A 17,354-nucleotide genomic window follows, 5' to 3' on the forward strand; every position below is an offset into this window, starting at 1 on the left:
ATCCATTCCTCTGTTGAGGGGCATCTGGGTTCTTTCCAGCTTCTGGCTATTATAAATAAGGCTGCTATGAACATAGTGGAGCATGTGTCCTTCTTACTGGTTGGGACATCTTCTAAATATATGCCCAGGAGAGGTATTGCTGGATCCTCCAGTAGTACTATGTCCAATTTTCTGAGAAATCGCCAGACTGATTTCCAGAGTGGTTGTACAAGCTTGCAATTCCACCAACAATGGAGGAGTATTCCTCTTTCTCCACATCTTCGCAAGCATTTGCTGTCACTTGAATTTTTGATCTTAGCCATTTTGAATGTTGTGAGGTGGAATCTCAGGGTTGTTTTGATTTGCATTTCCCTGATGACCCACCTCCTCTTTGCCTCTAAGAGTGTGCTCCCTCATACACTCACCTACCAGCCCACTGCCACCTCATACCTCTTGCACCCCCTCTGGCATTCCCCTACACTGGGGCATTGAGCCTTCCCAGGACCAAGGACATTTCCTCCCATTGATATGTAACAAGGCTATCCTCTGCTACATATACATCTGGAGCCATGGGTCACTCCATGTGTACTCTTTGGTTGGTGGTTTAGTCTTGGGAAGCTCTGAGGGTACAGGTTGGTTCATATTGTTGTTCCTCCTATGGGGTTACAAACCCCTTCAGCTCCTTTAGACCCTTCTCCACTCCTCCATTAGGGAATCCATGCTCAGTCCAATGGTTGGCTGCAAGCATTCACCTTTGTACTTGTCAGGCTCTGGTAGAGACTCTCAGGAGACAGATATTTAGTTGTTGGTTTAGGCATTGGAAGCTCTGAGTGGTACTGTTCTTCCTAGGGGGTTTCAATTCCCTTTAGCTCCTTCAGTTCTTCCAGTAACTCTTCCATTGGGGTCCACAGGCTCACTCTTATGTTTGTATGTGAGTATCTGCATCAATCTTAGTCAAGTGTTTGAAAAGTTTCTCAGAGGACAGCCATGCCAGGCTCCTGTTTGCATGTACATCTTGCCATCAGCAATAATGTCTTTGTTTGGTGTCTGTGCCTGTGATGGATCCCAAGGTAAGGGTGGTCTCTGGATGACATTTTCTTTAGTATGCTTCATCATTATTCTGTATTTCCATTAGACAGGAACAATTCTGGGTTAAATTTTTTGAGATGGGTGGATAGTCCCATCCCTCAATTGGGGGCCATGTATTTTTATTGGACCTGGTCTGTTCAGGTTCTATCTCCTTGTTGTTGGGTATTTTGTCTAATGCCATCCCCATTTGTTCCTGGGAGCCTCTCCCATTCCAGGTGCCAGGGACTTTTTACTGGTTTGTTCTGCTCCCCACCCCACACTGATGCATATTTCTATTCATTCTCCTGGCCCTCCGGTGCTCTCTCCTTTCTCTTCCACCCCATTCCGGATCCTGCCCCATTTTTCCCTCCCCCTCTCTTTTCCCACACAGGTCCTTCTCTCCTCTGCACCCCATGATTATTTTATTCCCCCTTCTAAGTGGGATTGAAGCATCCACACTCTGGCCTTCGTTTTTATTAAGCTTCCTATGATCTTTGAGTTGTATTATGGATATTCTGAGCTTTTTGGATAATATTTACTTTTCAGTGAGTACTTACCATGTATGTCCTTTTTGGTCTGAGTTACCTCATTCAGAACAATATACTCTAGATCCATCCATTTGCCTGCAAATTTCATGATGTCCTCATTTTTAATAGCTGAATAGTATTCCATTGTGCAAATGTACCACATTATCTGTATCCATTCTTCTGTTGAGGGACATCTGGGTTGTTCCCAGCTTCTGCCTATTAAAAGTAAAACTTCTATGAACATAGTGGAACATGTGTGCTTGTGATATAGTGGAGCATCTTCTGGGTACATGCCCAGGAATGTAGGTGGATATTCAGACAGAACTATTTCTAATTTTCTGATGAACTGCCAGACTGATTTCCAAAGAGGTTGTACCACCTTGCAATCTCACTAGCAATGGAGGAGCATTCTTTTTTCTCCACATCTGCAACAACATCTGCTGTCCCCTGAGTTTCTGATCTTAGCCACTCTAACTGATGTAAGGTGGATTCTCAGGGTCTTTTGGATTTGTATTTCCCTGATGACTAAGGGATGGTGATGTTAAACAATTCTTTAGGTGCTTCTCACCTATTTGACAATTCAAATAGGTGAGAATTCAGTTGAGAATTCTCCAATTAACTCTATACCCCATTTTTAAATTGTTTTATTTGATTTTCTGTGGTTGACCGTCTTGATTTCTTTGTATAGTTTGGATATTATCGCTCTATTAGATGTAGGTTTAGTAAAGATCTTTTCCCAATCTGTGGATTTGTCCTACTGACAGTATCCTTTGCCTTGTCGAAGCCTTTCAATTTTGTGAACACACACACACACACACACACACACAAGAAAAAACAAAAACAAACAAACAAACAAACACAAATAGATAAACCTGTGAGAGTGACCTGGGTAGGACCTCAATCCCTCTACAGATTACCCGGGTTCATAAGGCTGATCTGACTTGTGAGGTAAGACTGCCTAACTTCATTAAACCATCGATGTCTTTTCCAAAGCTATGATTTATCCAATACATAAAATGGAACGATTCTTGTTCAGATATATAGAAATAACTGTGTTTCCCTGAGAGACCCTCTTAGCAAACACAGGAAACAAAATCAAAGTCAGACAAATGAAACTACATCAGTGGTCATTCCTTCAACAGAACTTTATGTATGTAATTCCTTCCATAGGTATTGTGCTCCCCCTTCTAAAAAGGATCAAATTATCCACACATTGGTCTTCCTTCTTTTTGAGTTTCATGTGTTTTATAAGTTATATCTTGAGTACCTGGGGATCCATCCCATAAACAACCACCAAACCCAGACTCTATTGCAGATGCCAAGATTTTGATGACAGGAGCCTGATATAGCTGTCTCCTGAGAGGATATTCCAGTGCCTGGCAAATACAGAAGTGGATGCTCACAGTCATCCATTGGAAGGAGCACAGGGTCACCAATGAAGGAGATAGAGTACCCAAGGAGCTGAAGGGGTTTGCAGCCCCATAGGAGGAAAAACAATGTGAACTAACCAAACCCCCTAGAGCTCCCTGAAACTAAACCACCAATCAAAGAAAACACATGGTGGGACTTGTGTCTCTGGATGCATATGTGGCAGAGGAGGGCCTAGTTGGTCATCAATAGGAAGAGAGGCCCTTGGTCCTATGAAGATTCTATACCCTAGTATAGGGGAATGCCAGGGCCAGGATATGGGAGTGGGTGTGTTGGAGAGCAGAAAGAGGGGAGATGGGATAGGGTATTTTCAGAGGGGAAACTAGGAAAGATATTTTCTTTATTTACATTTGAAATAAAGAAAATATCTAACAAAAAAAGAAACTACATCAAACTAAAATGCATCTTACCAGCAAAATAAGCTATCAATAATGTGAAAGGCGGAATGTGAGATAGAAAATTATACTTTAAATCTGCTGGAAAAAATAGTACCCAGATGTTTAGGGGAATATGAACAGCAAACTCACAAACTCTCTAATTAAAATCCACAAAACGTGGATAACATTTGGTTTTTTTTAAAGATACAAATGATTGATATTGTATTAAAAGTACTAAATCAGTATAATGGGAAGAGAAATACAATATTCCTCTTGAATATAACACTTTCAAACACTTAGAAAAGAAGAATGAGAAAGAAGGAAAGAATCAACCAGGGAAGGAGAGAGAAACAGAATGAAGGAGAACATAATTTAAAGTGGTCAGTAACAAGTGTTGATAAACATTTGCTAAAACTAGTCACTATGTGTAATATGTACTGGAATGCAATTAGACTTAAGAAACAAGGTAGAGAAATTTTACCCAATATCAAAATTACAGCTTTTATGGTACAACAATCCCATTTGTGAGTATTTATCTAAAAGAATTAAGCTGGGCGTGGTGGCGCATGCCTTTAATCCCAGCACTCGGGAGGCAGAGGCAGGTGGATTTCTGAGTTTGAGGCCAGCCTGGTGTACAAAGTGAGTTCCAGGACAGCCAGGGCTATACAGAGAAACCCTGTCTTGAAAAAACATAACAACAAACAAAAAAAATCTAAAAGATTTAAATTGCAACTATGAAAAGAAAATTGTACTTCTTGTTGACTATAGCCTTATTCAAAATAGTCAAAAGGCAAACATATAGGTATGCATACATGTATACATAAATGTGTACATACACAGAAATTTATGCATGCACACTTTATATAAAGATATAGATATAAGTTGTATTGGCAGGCTTTGGATTGAGAGGGAGATATTAGTCTTTTTGTTTTATTACAACAAAATATTACACTCTAGCTGACTAAAATGAGCAGGGATGAATTATTCTGCACTTCTGCCAATTGTACAATCTAAGGTCAAGAGGCTTGATAGGCTGGCATTTCATGAGGATGTTTGTGTTGTGCCAGTATAAGCTAAAAGCCACCAAATAGCGACAAGACAAAGCTAGATGATGGTATGGGCATGCACACCTACCCCTGCTATAAGAACATTCATGAGGGAAAAGGTAAGGCTTAACGGATTTATCTGACAGAGCAATCCAAACCACATCGTTGATAGAGGAAATTTAAAATTATACTGTACATGCACATATTCATAGAATTGTGTCTTGAGTAAGGTGAAAACAAATTCTGTGATATACTACATCAGGAATGAAACTAGAAGACATAGAGAAAGAGACAACCACAGGAAAAAGATAATATTACTAATGATAGGTATCAGAGATCCAAACTAAGATCACAGAAGCAGAAAATAGAACTGTATTTGCTTGGGAATGAGGAATGGGGAAGTTAGCCCTGAGTACAGAATTCCACTAACACAAGCAGATCATCTAGAAGCCCATTCTACATTACTATTTACAGTTAATACACTTAAAATGTTCTTTTAGAATATGTGCCAAATTATATAATTTATCATAATTCTGTTATAACAAAATATAAAATAGATCATCAATAATTATTGTATAATTAAAATTTTCTGTGAACTGATCCACAATATTTATAAGTTAAACAGCTACCATTGTCCAGAAATGTCTTTTTCTTATATATATATATATACATATATATATATATGTATATATGTGTGTGTGTGTGTGTGTGTGAGTGTATATATAGATAGATAGATAGATAGATAGATAGATAGATAGATAGATAGATAGATAGAGATAGATATAGATATATAGATATGGTGTAAATTAACAAGCTCAAATAAGATCTAGAATATGAGGTTAAGAGTCACTAGACAACCCAAATTGCTTTCTTAACAACATGAAGGTTACTGCACTGTACTCAAAGTTCTGGATTTATAGACAAGGATAAATTGTTATGTTTCATAGTGCCCTTCTAACATTTTGTTATAGAAACATGTTAAATATGAATTATGCAATTGGGTTTAGTAATATACTTTTTCAGTTTTCCATTGTGATAGGGAAAGCAAGGATTGGGGTAATCTTCATTCTTCTAACTATGCATGAGTCACCTTGAACAACTGAACTCTTGATTCTGTACTATAAAATCAGGAACAAAGCAAGTTTTACCTTGTGTACAACACAAAAACCCTCTGTTGCTTTGATAATTTCATATCCATAGCTTGTTAGTCAACGTTCTCTAAAGTAACTAAACTGTTAAATGGATATATATTAAAGGTGTATTTCAGATTAGCTTACACGACTAGCTCCACGTCATTGAACATTGGCTTTCTCACTGTGGAGATCCCAAGAATCAGTTTCTATCTTGTCCTTAATAACTGGAGAGCCACTGACTTCAGTCCACATTAGATGTGGAAAGAAACTTGATTCTGATATTAGTGAAGAAATGCAACAGCAGCAGTCTGATCAGTCATGGCATCAGTAGCAACAGTAAAGTTAGATAAACTCACAAGCAGAGTAAATGAACTCACCAAAAAACTTGAAGAAGCCAAAAAGCAACATTTTTTCCCTAGGCTTCCTTTTATATGGGTTGACAAACAAAAGTGCCAATTACATTAACAATGTATATTCTTTCTTCATAGACCTGATCAATCCATCATAAATTATCCATAAATTATTTTAGTAGAGACAAGCTCATATAGGTCTGCTTTAATTGATTACGGTTCTTTTAATTGATTTCAGATCCAGTTTCTTAATTAATTTCAGACCAAATCTCTTATTGGATTCCATGTCTAATCAAGTTTTCAAATGAAATTAAGCATTCCCATGATAAATAATTTCAGAGTCTTAGAAATGCTAAGATACAGATGAAGACAGGGAAGCTGGAGGACCTGCCATCAGTCTTCAGTGGACCATTCTAGTGATTTCAGAACCTGGCCAATAATAACAAGCATACTGATTACAAGGTCATATCTAATCTAAGCAACAAAGTCAATATGTGACCAAGTCAGCATTGGTCACATAGTGAGATCTTTCTGAAAACAAAATGAAACAAAATGCTGGAAGGAACATATCTATTCTGGTTAAAACTAGTTAGAAAAAAAAGTCACCCACCATCTGAAACACACACACACACACACATTATCTTATGAGTATGTTTCTCATGTGCCTGTCAATATACATTCCCATAATTTCTATAGCAATAATTTTCAATTTAGCAATTTAAAAAATATTTACTACTATTTTGAAGTGATTTTGATCTTTTGTTTTCATCTGAACTTATAGCGTCATCAATGTTTTTGTTTATGGGAACACTCAGCAGTCGATATTAGCAGGACATGGGAGATTCTGTTTGATTGTTTTCTGAATATACATGGCTTGCTCAAATTTAGTCTCAACTCATACAATTACATGTTCACATGGATGTAGAGAGCTGGAGTGTAATGAAGATGAAACATTTTTTTTTTATTTGAAAAGAGTATAATAAATACTAAAGACACAGTTTCCAAGGTTAAAGAAGATCCTGAAGGAAGTTTAATTTAGAAACATACATGAAGTATTTGTGAACATACTGGAAACAGTTTCTTATTTCAAGACTTAAAGCATTACTACCTTTCTGCAACAGTGTCTCTCCCGGTGTGATCTAAAATATCCATGCACTAGAATACACATTCTGACACCTAGGAAAGTCTCCAGATGGTGGAATGCTAGCCATGTTAGAGGGTAATCAGTAATTTTTAGATAGAATCCCCTCCAGCTAAAAGTTATGAGCAGACAGAAAATGTTTTTTTATTTGTTTTCATGTTTATTACATATTAGAACCCTAAATTATTAATTGCACAAATCATGTTATTCAACACAAAATAAATAAAGTTGAATCAATAAGGTAATTTATTATTGAAAGAAATAGATCAAAGATCTTCATTTAAAATTTCTTGGTTTTGTATTCTAATTATAATCAACACCGAACTAAAATTTAAGCAATTAATAATATTTATTGAAATCAAGTTCTATTTTATCAATTAATTTAGTGTTTATGTTTTATGTGCATGGATGTTTTACCTGCATTTATGTGCTTACACTGTGTGCCTGTGCACTGTGAAATCAAGAAGAGATTGATAGATCTGCAACTGGAATTACAGATGGTAGTACATTGTCATGTGGTTGCTTGGTTGAGTCCTGATCTCTGCAATGAAAGTCAATGTTCTTATAGTTTAACCACATCCCCAGCCCCCTACTTCATTTATATTATAAAAAATAAATATGAAATCTCTATTTTTATTTTTTATTTTTAAAATTAGACATTTCCTTTATTTACATTTCAAATGTTAACCCCTTTCCAAGTTTTCCCTCTGAAAATCCCCTATCCTCCTCCCCCTCTTCCTGCTCCCCATCCCACCCACTCCCTCTTTCTGGCCCTGTCATTCCCCTATACTGGGGCCTAGAACCTTCACACCACAAAGTGCATATGCAGCTTAGGCCACGAGTCCCTCCGTGTGTTGTCTTTGATTGGCAATTTAGTTCCAGGGAGCTCTGGGGGTGATAGGTACAAACTTTAATCTCAGAAAATAAATTTGAAATGAATTACTTGATAATATTGAACATACCAGATATTATAGTGATTCTTTTCCTCATACTATGGGTAGAAAAGAACATAAAATATTAGGTGTCTAACAAAAGTATAATGTACTTCCTGAATTAAAAAAAAAAAACAAAAACAATCTGGAGTTATTTCTATGGCTACACCAAACATGAAATATCACTTTATTCCAGATGAAATATCTCTTTATTACAGATGTAAAATAAATAATTGTTGCTTCTAGGCTGTTACTTGTCATGTGAGGTCTCTAATGCCCCTGAGTCCTGTGTTGGGTTCATATCCCTTTATCTTCTATGACATAATCAGATATTTCAATCTAATTTAATACACAAATAATTTTGAAGCCAAATATTGATTTAATTTATATTCTGCATATATTGTCATCATTTAATAAAAATGAATTTAAATGAACTAAACTCTAAGATTTCCTTTTAAAGATCTATAACGAGAAGATAAAAGATTAACTCATATTTTGCTTTATGGCCACAATTTCCATGCTACTTGGTAGGTGAATTATAAACAATAGGGCACAATGCATTCATTTAATATTCTTATATTTTAATATTTTTTGCAAGATTCAGTGGCAATGTCTATAATTAAAGCTTTGGGGACAGAGTCTGGAAAAATTGCTATGTACATGTACACCATGGCTTAATAAAAACATGTCTAGCTCTGTTCCTCCCTGTTCCAGAGACAGTCGCATCATCTTGTGTGGTGCCAGCCTTGTCCAGTAGACAGATGGTGAAGGTCAGTGTGATTGGATTTGGCCATATTGGGCGTCTAGTGACCAGGGCTGCCTTCTACTCTGTACTTGGAAATGTGGAAATTGATGCCACAAACGACCCCTTCATTGACCTCAACTACATGGTCTAACTGTTCTTGTGACTCTACCCATGACAAATTCAACAGCACAGTCAAAGCTGAGAATGGGAAGCTTGTTATCATTGGGAAACCCATCACTATCTTCCAGGAGCTAGATCCTGCTAATATCAAGTGGGATGAGTCAGGTGCTGAGTATGTTATGGAGTCTATTGGCATCTTCACCACCATGAAGAAGTCCGGGGCCCACTTGAAGGATGGGGCCAAAAGGGTCATCAACTCTACCCCTTCTGCCAATGTCCCCATGTTTGTAATACATGTGAACCATGAGAAATATGACAATTCACTGAAGATTGTCAGCAATGCATCCTGTACTACCAATTGCTTAGACTCCCCCTGACCAAGTTCATCCACAACAGCTTTGGCACAGTGGAAGGGCTCATGGCCACGATCGATGTTATCACTACCATTCAAAAGACTGTGTGTGGTCCCTCTGGAAAACGGTGGTGTGATGGCCATGGGGCTGCCCAGAAAATCATCCGTGCATCTACTGGTGTTGCCAAGGCTGTGGGCAAGGTCATCCAAGTGCTGAATAGGAAGCTCACTGGCATGGCCTTCATTATTCCTAACTCCAATGTATCCATTGTGAAATGACAAGCCACCTTGAGAAACCTGCCAAGTATGATGACATCAAGAAGGTGGTAAAGCAGGCATCTGAGGGTTCACTAAAGGGCTTCCTGGGCTACACTGAGGACTAGGTTGTATCCTACGACTTCAACAGCAATGGCCACTCCTCCTCTTTTGATGCTGGGGCTGGCATTGCTCTCAGTGACAACGTTGTAAAGCTCATATCCTGTTATAATAAAGAATATGGCTACAGCAACAGGGTGGCGGACCTCATGGCCTACATGGCTTCCAAGGAAGAAGAAACCCTGGACCACCCACCCCAACAAGGACACGGAGAGCAAGAATGAGGCCCTCCATTGCTGAGAAGTCCTTGTCCCAACTCGGCCCCCAACATTGAGCATCTCCCTCACAATTTCCATCCCAGATCCCTATAATAACAGGAGGGGCCTATTCCCACTCTCTCTCCTCCCTTGAATGACAACAATAAAGTTCACTCCACACACACCCCAAAAAATGTCTAAAAAAAGAGAAAAGGTCAGGTATTAAAAATTGTTGTTTCAGGATGGCAGAAGTTATGAGACATAATTAGCCAGAGACAAGAACGTTGTTAATAAAAACACAAGGAACATGAATGAATCTCAGTTCTCTCTCTTATTTTACAGCTAACCAAAACTTTCCAAATGTTGACCAACTCTAGACAGTTTCTTTTTATTCTGTGCATCTAAATTCCCTTTTATTACAGGTTATGCATTATATATATATACATCCAATTATAAAAGCTTTATCACTTTGAAGTTTCAATTAACACCAGCTGACTCCTGTCCAGGCCACCCTAACATTTTGAACTTCTTCCCTTCTCTGTATCTATGTCTTCCTGTTGTCTTTCTCTGGTTGCAATAGCATAAAATAAAGTCTTCCTTAGCTGTTCAAGTTTGTCAACCGAAATTTTAATGTGATATCCTCAAATCCACTGGGGCAAGGAGGAGAGGCCCAGATGGCTGCAGACCTAATCTCAGACTTATGTCACCTCTAAGAGAACATCAACACTGAAACTCCTGTACCACAAAGGAGCAGCTAAGAAATCTGTACAAGCTTTTCCCAAGAGTGAAAAGAAAATAACTTCCTTTATCATCTTCATAGCAGACAAGTCTGCTCTCAGAACAAAAGGCAAATGCTCTTATAAGGCTTATTACTATTCCAACACATATATTGTAGGTAGTTCTGTGCATGAAATAGAATTTGTACACTGTACATAAGTCACCAATGTTGATTCATTTATTATATGACAGTCTTTATATTGTGTTTTTTTCTGTTTTTTAATGATATTTCAAGTATGTTTGTTCATCCTGAAGTCAATTTTTAAATTCAATTCAATATTCCTTGACTAAGTTTCAAATGTTATGAACAATGGCCACATAATAAACATAGTTACTTCATGCTCAATAAGCTCATTTTTGTACTAAAAATTACTGTATCCCATGAGTCTCCCCATGTACACAATGCAACAGAAGATAATTTCAACAGAAGAGGTTAGGTTTTTTCAATAAGATTTAGGGAGAAACCATATTTAAAGGAAAAAGAAAGATTAAAATAAAGTCAAAGTCAACCTGGAAAATGACTCAGTAGAAGTTCACTACAAGGCTATCGATACACACACATAAAACACACAATAAAATACTAGGAACACACATAAAATACTAGGAACTGAAGAGGTACATGTTGAAGACCCCTAAGCACAGAAAGCAGCATGCATGAACAAGTGTCTGGGCTAGTATACAAAGTCCTCCGAGTATATTCTCGAACATTGTGTAGGTGGATCCCTTGGTAGATTTAGTCTGATCTTGCCAAGGAACTGCCACATTATTTTCAGATCCATGATTTTGAAGAAGGATGTCATTATTAGTAAAAGATGATGTAGGTTGTTTTTAATTTTAGCTTCTTTTTATTCTTCAATAATTAGAGTCATTGCTTTTGAGTTTGCTGCACTCAGGATATTTAAATATAACAAACTCAATCAAGGTATAACAAGATAATGATGGCACCCACTTTATAGGAAAGAATAGAAAAGAAACGGAGCATTGTTTTAACACATGCTGCAAAATCATTCATGAAGATTTTCTTTCAAATGGAAAACTCTCTTGCAGTTCTTACCTCCTAAGCCATGAGAAAGTCCTAGCATTTGTGGACAAGGGGGATTATTTGAAAGAAATTCGTAGGCTGAAAGAAAGCTTTAGCATTTTTTTTTTCCTGAAAGATGTGGACCGAGTTTTCTTCTGCTGAGGTCAATTTTGAGAGAATAGTCATATCAGAAAGACTTGTAGAGTTTGGAGTTCTCTGCTTTCTGTTGTTAGTCAAGTGCTTTGTAAGGTTCAAGAATTCATGAATTCTCTGCTGTTCTGGGATGACTCACGGCCCTATATGGTTTGAGTGCTGCTAAGATATATTATAAATATGCCTTGGTATATTTTTTCAAGGAGTTTGAAAATGTAAATGAACCGAAGACTTTTGTTTACTGAGGAAGTGAAGGCTCCATTCAGTTTCTGTGAAAGAACTTGTAAGAGTACAGACTGGGGTATTAAAATACAGATATACAACTCCTTTAAGAAGACTAAACTATGGATTCCACTGCTCATATCCGGTAGCTGAGTACCACCAATATCTCCAGCTCTAAGGAATACAAGCAAGCTCTTCTGAATTCTGCAAGTCTACAGGTGCTTGGACTCACAGTATGCACATACTCACACACAGACGTGACCTAGCTGTATTGTGATTGGGAACAAAGCCTTCAATTCAATGGCTTTTCAGAGACATTTCTGATCCAAGACACAGCAGATTTGATATTCCACTTGTTTTGTGTGAATTAATCAGACATTTTGATATGTGAATGTGTCAGAGTTAGCGTAATAAGGTTTTTCTTTCTATTGCAATTGCATAGAATGCCGCTGGTTATTCTTTGGGTTTTGCAATAGAAATTTAATAATGTATAATTGAAGCAAATTCTGGAGAACTGTAGTTTTCTATTTATATTTCTGAGTTCAGCCCCCCTCCACCATTCAATAAGCTAGATTCCAGGGAATTAATTATATGGCACACTTGATTCAATATTTTATTTCTTATTGCATTTTTCTCTTTATTTCAGCTGTATTAGAAGAATATTTATGTGTGTATGTGTATTTGGAAGATGACTACATGCTTAAATCTTTATATTTTCTGTGTAACCTCTTCAGTGACTTTCACACACTGTTTGGATATTTCAAATTCTAGAAACTAAAACAAGATCAGTAAAATATTTTCTTCAGCATTTTAATGTCTTAAATAATTCATAATTCATTTTAAGACTTCAAAGACATAGAACAGGATTTTAATTTTTTTGAGGCAGGTAAAGTGATACTGGGAGTGTAATTTTAAAACAACTCTTTGAAATTAAAGACACAATTCCTAGCATCTATTGTTATATTCACAAGCCCACTTTTTTTCAATTTTAAAATTGATCCAGCCAAGGAATGCTGTATAGCAAAACAACATGCCCTTACAGTCAGTGTATTGCCCTGAGATCCCAAGCAAGCATGGGCCATTCTGAATCAGTTGAGGGACCAGCTGATCTGTCAGGTTTGCATTGCACTGACTTTAGTGGATGGTAGAAACAATGTAGGGAAAGAGAGTTATTTTTAGCTCTTGCTTTTACAATCTAGGAACAAATACTCAAAACAGGAGTCAGTGGAGGACATGCCATATTTGAACCATAATAGCTATAAGAAAAGATCATAATACAAAATCAGCTAAGCAGATTCTCTCAGCTAAGCAGAGATTTGATGCCTTGCCTGATTTCCTGTAAGATTTGATATTAGGTGATTTTATTTAATCTTATATGTGCCTATTCCTTTTGAACAACTCAATCTGGGAAAGAAGGAAAACAAATCAAATATTCTTTCATGATCACTAATTAATAATCATTATTTATTGAATAATATTTATTCCCTCTGAGATGTCTTGAGAGTCACTATACAGTAAGGTTTCTGCTTTATTTCTTATGTCAATAAGTGATGGCACTAGTATGCATGCAAATGAACTTACACACACATATACATGTGTGAACACACATATGAGTGTACACATAATAAGGAAGAAGAGGACCCATGCACATGTTAAAAAAAAAAAACAAAATAAAAAATAAAAAAAAATAAAACTTAGAAAGTGTATAGATCTAAGTTATAAACACTTTAATATTCTTTGAAGTTTTAAATTATTTTTTAGGCATTATGGTGCTTTCCAAGCAAGAAAAAATTAATTTCTTCAATAAACAAAAGGAATAGGTATAGTAAATCTAATAATAGAGTTGCTGTGGATTATAGCTATGGAACTTATCATGAGGCATAATGAAGAGTGTTGAGACCAACAGGCAATAATGGAGAACCAAGGACTTAATGTTTGCAGAGAGCTGGAGATAGTTATTTTATTTGTGTTATAAGCTATTTAAGTACATGCTAGTCTCAATTTAAAATCTTAAGAATAATACTAATACTAGAGAAGTAAAAGCATTTTGTCTTTAGTCCTATATTTACTGTCTGAATAATATTTTTTGATAAATGGTGTTTCCACTTTACTACAGTTATTTGTGAATATTTTGAAATAATAAATATTCTAACTTAAATTTACATATGCCAAGTGCATAACAATTGTGACTGAATAATTTATCTGGACTATCGTTGAACACTTAAAAGAATTATAATACTTAAATTACAAGATTTAACACATATGTACAGTGAAAGATAAACTCATGAAAATATTTCAAAACACATAAACATATCAATACTTTTAGAAATTTCAAATTTTAAGTTTGATACAAAGTGAGAGGCATAACAATCGAAAACTTGAATAATGTAGGCAAATACTAAGGTCAAAGATTCTACAAGTTTTACTTGTTTTAATAAGCCACCAATGCATTTTGGTATCATTTGAAAAAGCACTATTACTGAGAAAATTGAAATAAAGAAACATAAACTTGCCATGAGCAAATTATATTTATTTTAAATATAGAAATAATTATCATTACTTTCATTTGTTGATGTACTTGTATGTGTATGTGTGAATATTTACTAAAGATAATTATCATTTAAATTTTTCATTTTGATCTTTCTTGTATCTCTTTGGAAAACATAGTCCCAGGATATTGATTAATTGAAATTGAAGCAATCTACAGTGAACACTAAATACTAACTAGACATCTTTATTTTACTTAAAAACTTTAAGACAGTATTATATTTATTTGGTATACGTATTTGAGTGTTGGTGTGGGATTACGCATGTCTTGGCTTCTATATGCAGCAATATTTTCTCATAACCATAGGTTATACTGAATACAGAAGTAGTAAAAGATTTATGTATATAGCTACAAGGTAGTAAGAATTTAAAATGTATAAAGTCTTGTCCTGATTTATTTTATTTTTTGTCAGTTTGATACAAACTAGAGCTAATTTGGAAGAGGAAACTCAGCCTCTCTCCTTTTGCCTGTAGGAAAGTCTGTTGAATGGTTTCTTTAATAATGGTTGATGTGAGAGGCCCTGGTCTACTGTGGATTATACTACTGCTGGACACATGGTCTGGGCTATATAAGAAGGGAAACTGAGCAAGTCATGAGGAGCAAGTAGTAAGTAGTAAGAAACGAAGTTCATGCATGAACTTTTGTTTCAGTCCATGCCTTGAGTTTCCTGCCAGCGTTCCTGTCCTGATCTCTGTCTATAATGGGCTACATATGACCCTTTATAAATTTGTTTTCTCAAAGTAGTAGAGAGTCAACTAAATTGGTTCTATAAAAACCTCCTTAAAATAAACTCTACAGAAGTCAAACACATTATAGTATCATAACAATACAATTTAGAAAATGAAAAGTTTTTTCTTTAAGGAAAAAAATGAAGAGAGATAAAATTATGTAGGAATAATATGTGTCATAAAAATTATCTTGGCTCCTGTCAGTTTAGAAATTTCATTTGCCTTTAAACAAAGCGAGCATGTCATTGACAATGAGATGTATTAAACTATATGTCCTCTGATCACTGTAGGACCCTGCTAACTCAGGGTACTAAATTGTTAATAATTACATTATTAATTTATCATGTAACTATTTTTAATCTCCATAGCTTTCTTTAGAAAATAAATTACAAATCAATTTGTTACTTGAAGGTTAATGTAATCCACTGTAAATATCAAATGGAACTTGAGTATATCCCATAGCTTGGACTTTTGGATTTTTGGAGCTATTTTTATTTATTTTAAGCATATCCTTATTTACAAACTACTCTTACTTGCTCAAAATTAGAACGACACAACTCTCAATAAATGCTTTAATAGAATCTACACCAAAAATATCCTAATCTACATATAATGCTACCTAAATATTTTTTAAAATCACAGATTTGAGGAGTGAATATATTGTATTTATTTATTTAAATAAATCTCTTTTATAAAATTTTATGTAAATATAATATCTTTATTATTAAAATGTGTTATGTTTGTTTACTTACTTGGTTTACTTATTTTGATTTTATTAGTGACTCACAATACAGGTTTGCCTGACCTTAAAATCAATGTCCTTCAGCTTTAGCATCCCTAAAGGCTGAGATTATAGGCATGTACCACCACACCTGGATTCTGGTAAACTTTGACCCTAAAGGCTGAGATTATAGGCATGTACCACCACATCTAAATTCTGGTAATTTTTGAAGAAAAACATTTTTGCTTGCTCAAGCTAAACTATCCATTTCTGATAAGGTTTTTATTAGCAACTGTTGTTGCATAATCAGTATTATAGAAGAAGTACAGTTACAAATATATTTAAGACTCACATTGTAAGGATGGTATCACTTATTTGGAACGACAGTTTAAATTCTGACCAGTTATTTAACTGTCTGTGAGCTGAAAAAGTCAATGAACACCAGGGACAGATTAAGGCGTTCCTTGGGACTGAAATAAACAAATAAATAAATATAGTGTTTAGGTGCTCCTAAGATTGATATTGTACTCTAAGTGGGACTAAAATGCAGATATCAATTTTATTGTCTAAAATCTCAGGAAAATAAGTGGAAAAATTTCTGAAGAAAGTCAAATTTTGAAAAATTCTTTATAAAGAAAGAAAAATCCTATTGTCCTCAAAAAAGAAAAACATTACAGATTTCAAAACAAGTATAAGAAAACAAAGCAAATAACAAACTGTTTAAGAAGTATAAATACAATTGAGACAAGATTGTGCCCTCTTCAATAGGCCTGTATTGTAATTCATAATGGCCAAGAGGCCCATTTTCTTCTTTAGAAGGTTTGGCAACAACAAGAGTTTTTTTTTTTTTTATAAAGAGAATTATGAGTGTAATTTAAAACCCTCCAACATTAAAATAAAATTTAGTGGAGTCTACAAATCTGGAAGGAAATGTTACTAAAAATATTGTTTTATTTGGTCTTGTGCCAGAGAATGTTACAGTAAAATAAAACAGTGAAGAGGACATGTCTGCAAATCACAGGATGTAAACAGTGAGTGGGGCTTGCATTCAATTCTGTGTTGTTAATCTGTAACCATTTTGAGGCACTGCACTCCATGTAGGAGCTTTTCAATTAACAGGCCTCAGATTCGATGTAATGTTTAAAATTCTCTTCATGTGCATGTGAAGATTGCATTTAGGTAGAGAAACCCGAGAATAGCTAAGCCCAGTAACAGAAAGAGAATGGGAGGAGTGGAAATAGGGGGACAGCTAAACTAAGTTTGCACCTATAATAAATATATGGCAGTGGATTGCTGTTATTACCATAATCTACTATTTTACTGAGCAATGATGTTTCTAGATGTATCTGTTTATTTCTATGAGAGTACCATACAGGCAACCATACACATGTAATATTACTCTCTCAAGGAAAAT

At 35.5% G+C, this 17,354-nt stretch overlaps 1 pseudogene; it reads left to right on the forward strand.

The window, feature by feature from the left end:
- Positions 1-8,742: 8,742 nt before the first annotated feature.
- Positions 8,743-9,740, forward strand: LOC110294112 (annotated as a pseudogene).
- The last annotated feature ends 7,614 nt before the right edge of the window (positions 9,741-17,354 follow it).

The sequence above is a fragment of the Mus caroli genome, chromosome 1 (genome assembly GCF_900094665.2).
Source record: "Mus caroli chromosome 1, CAROLI_EIJ_v1.1, whole genome shotgun sequence".
In the NCBI taxonomy this organism is placed as follows: Eukaryota; Metazoa; Chordata; class Mammalia; order Rodentia; family Muridae; genus Mus; species Mus caroli.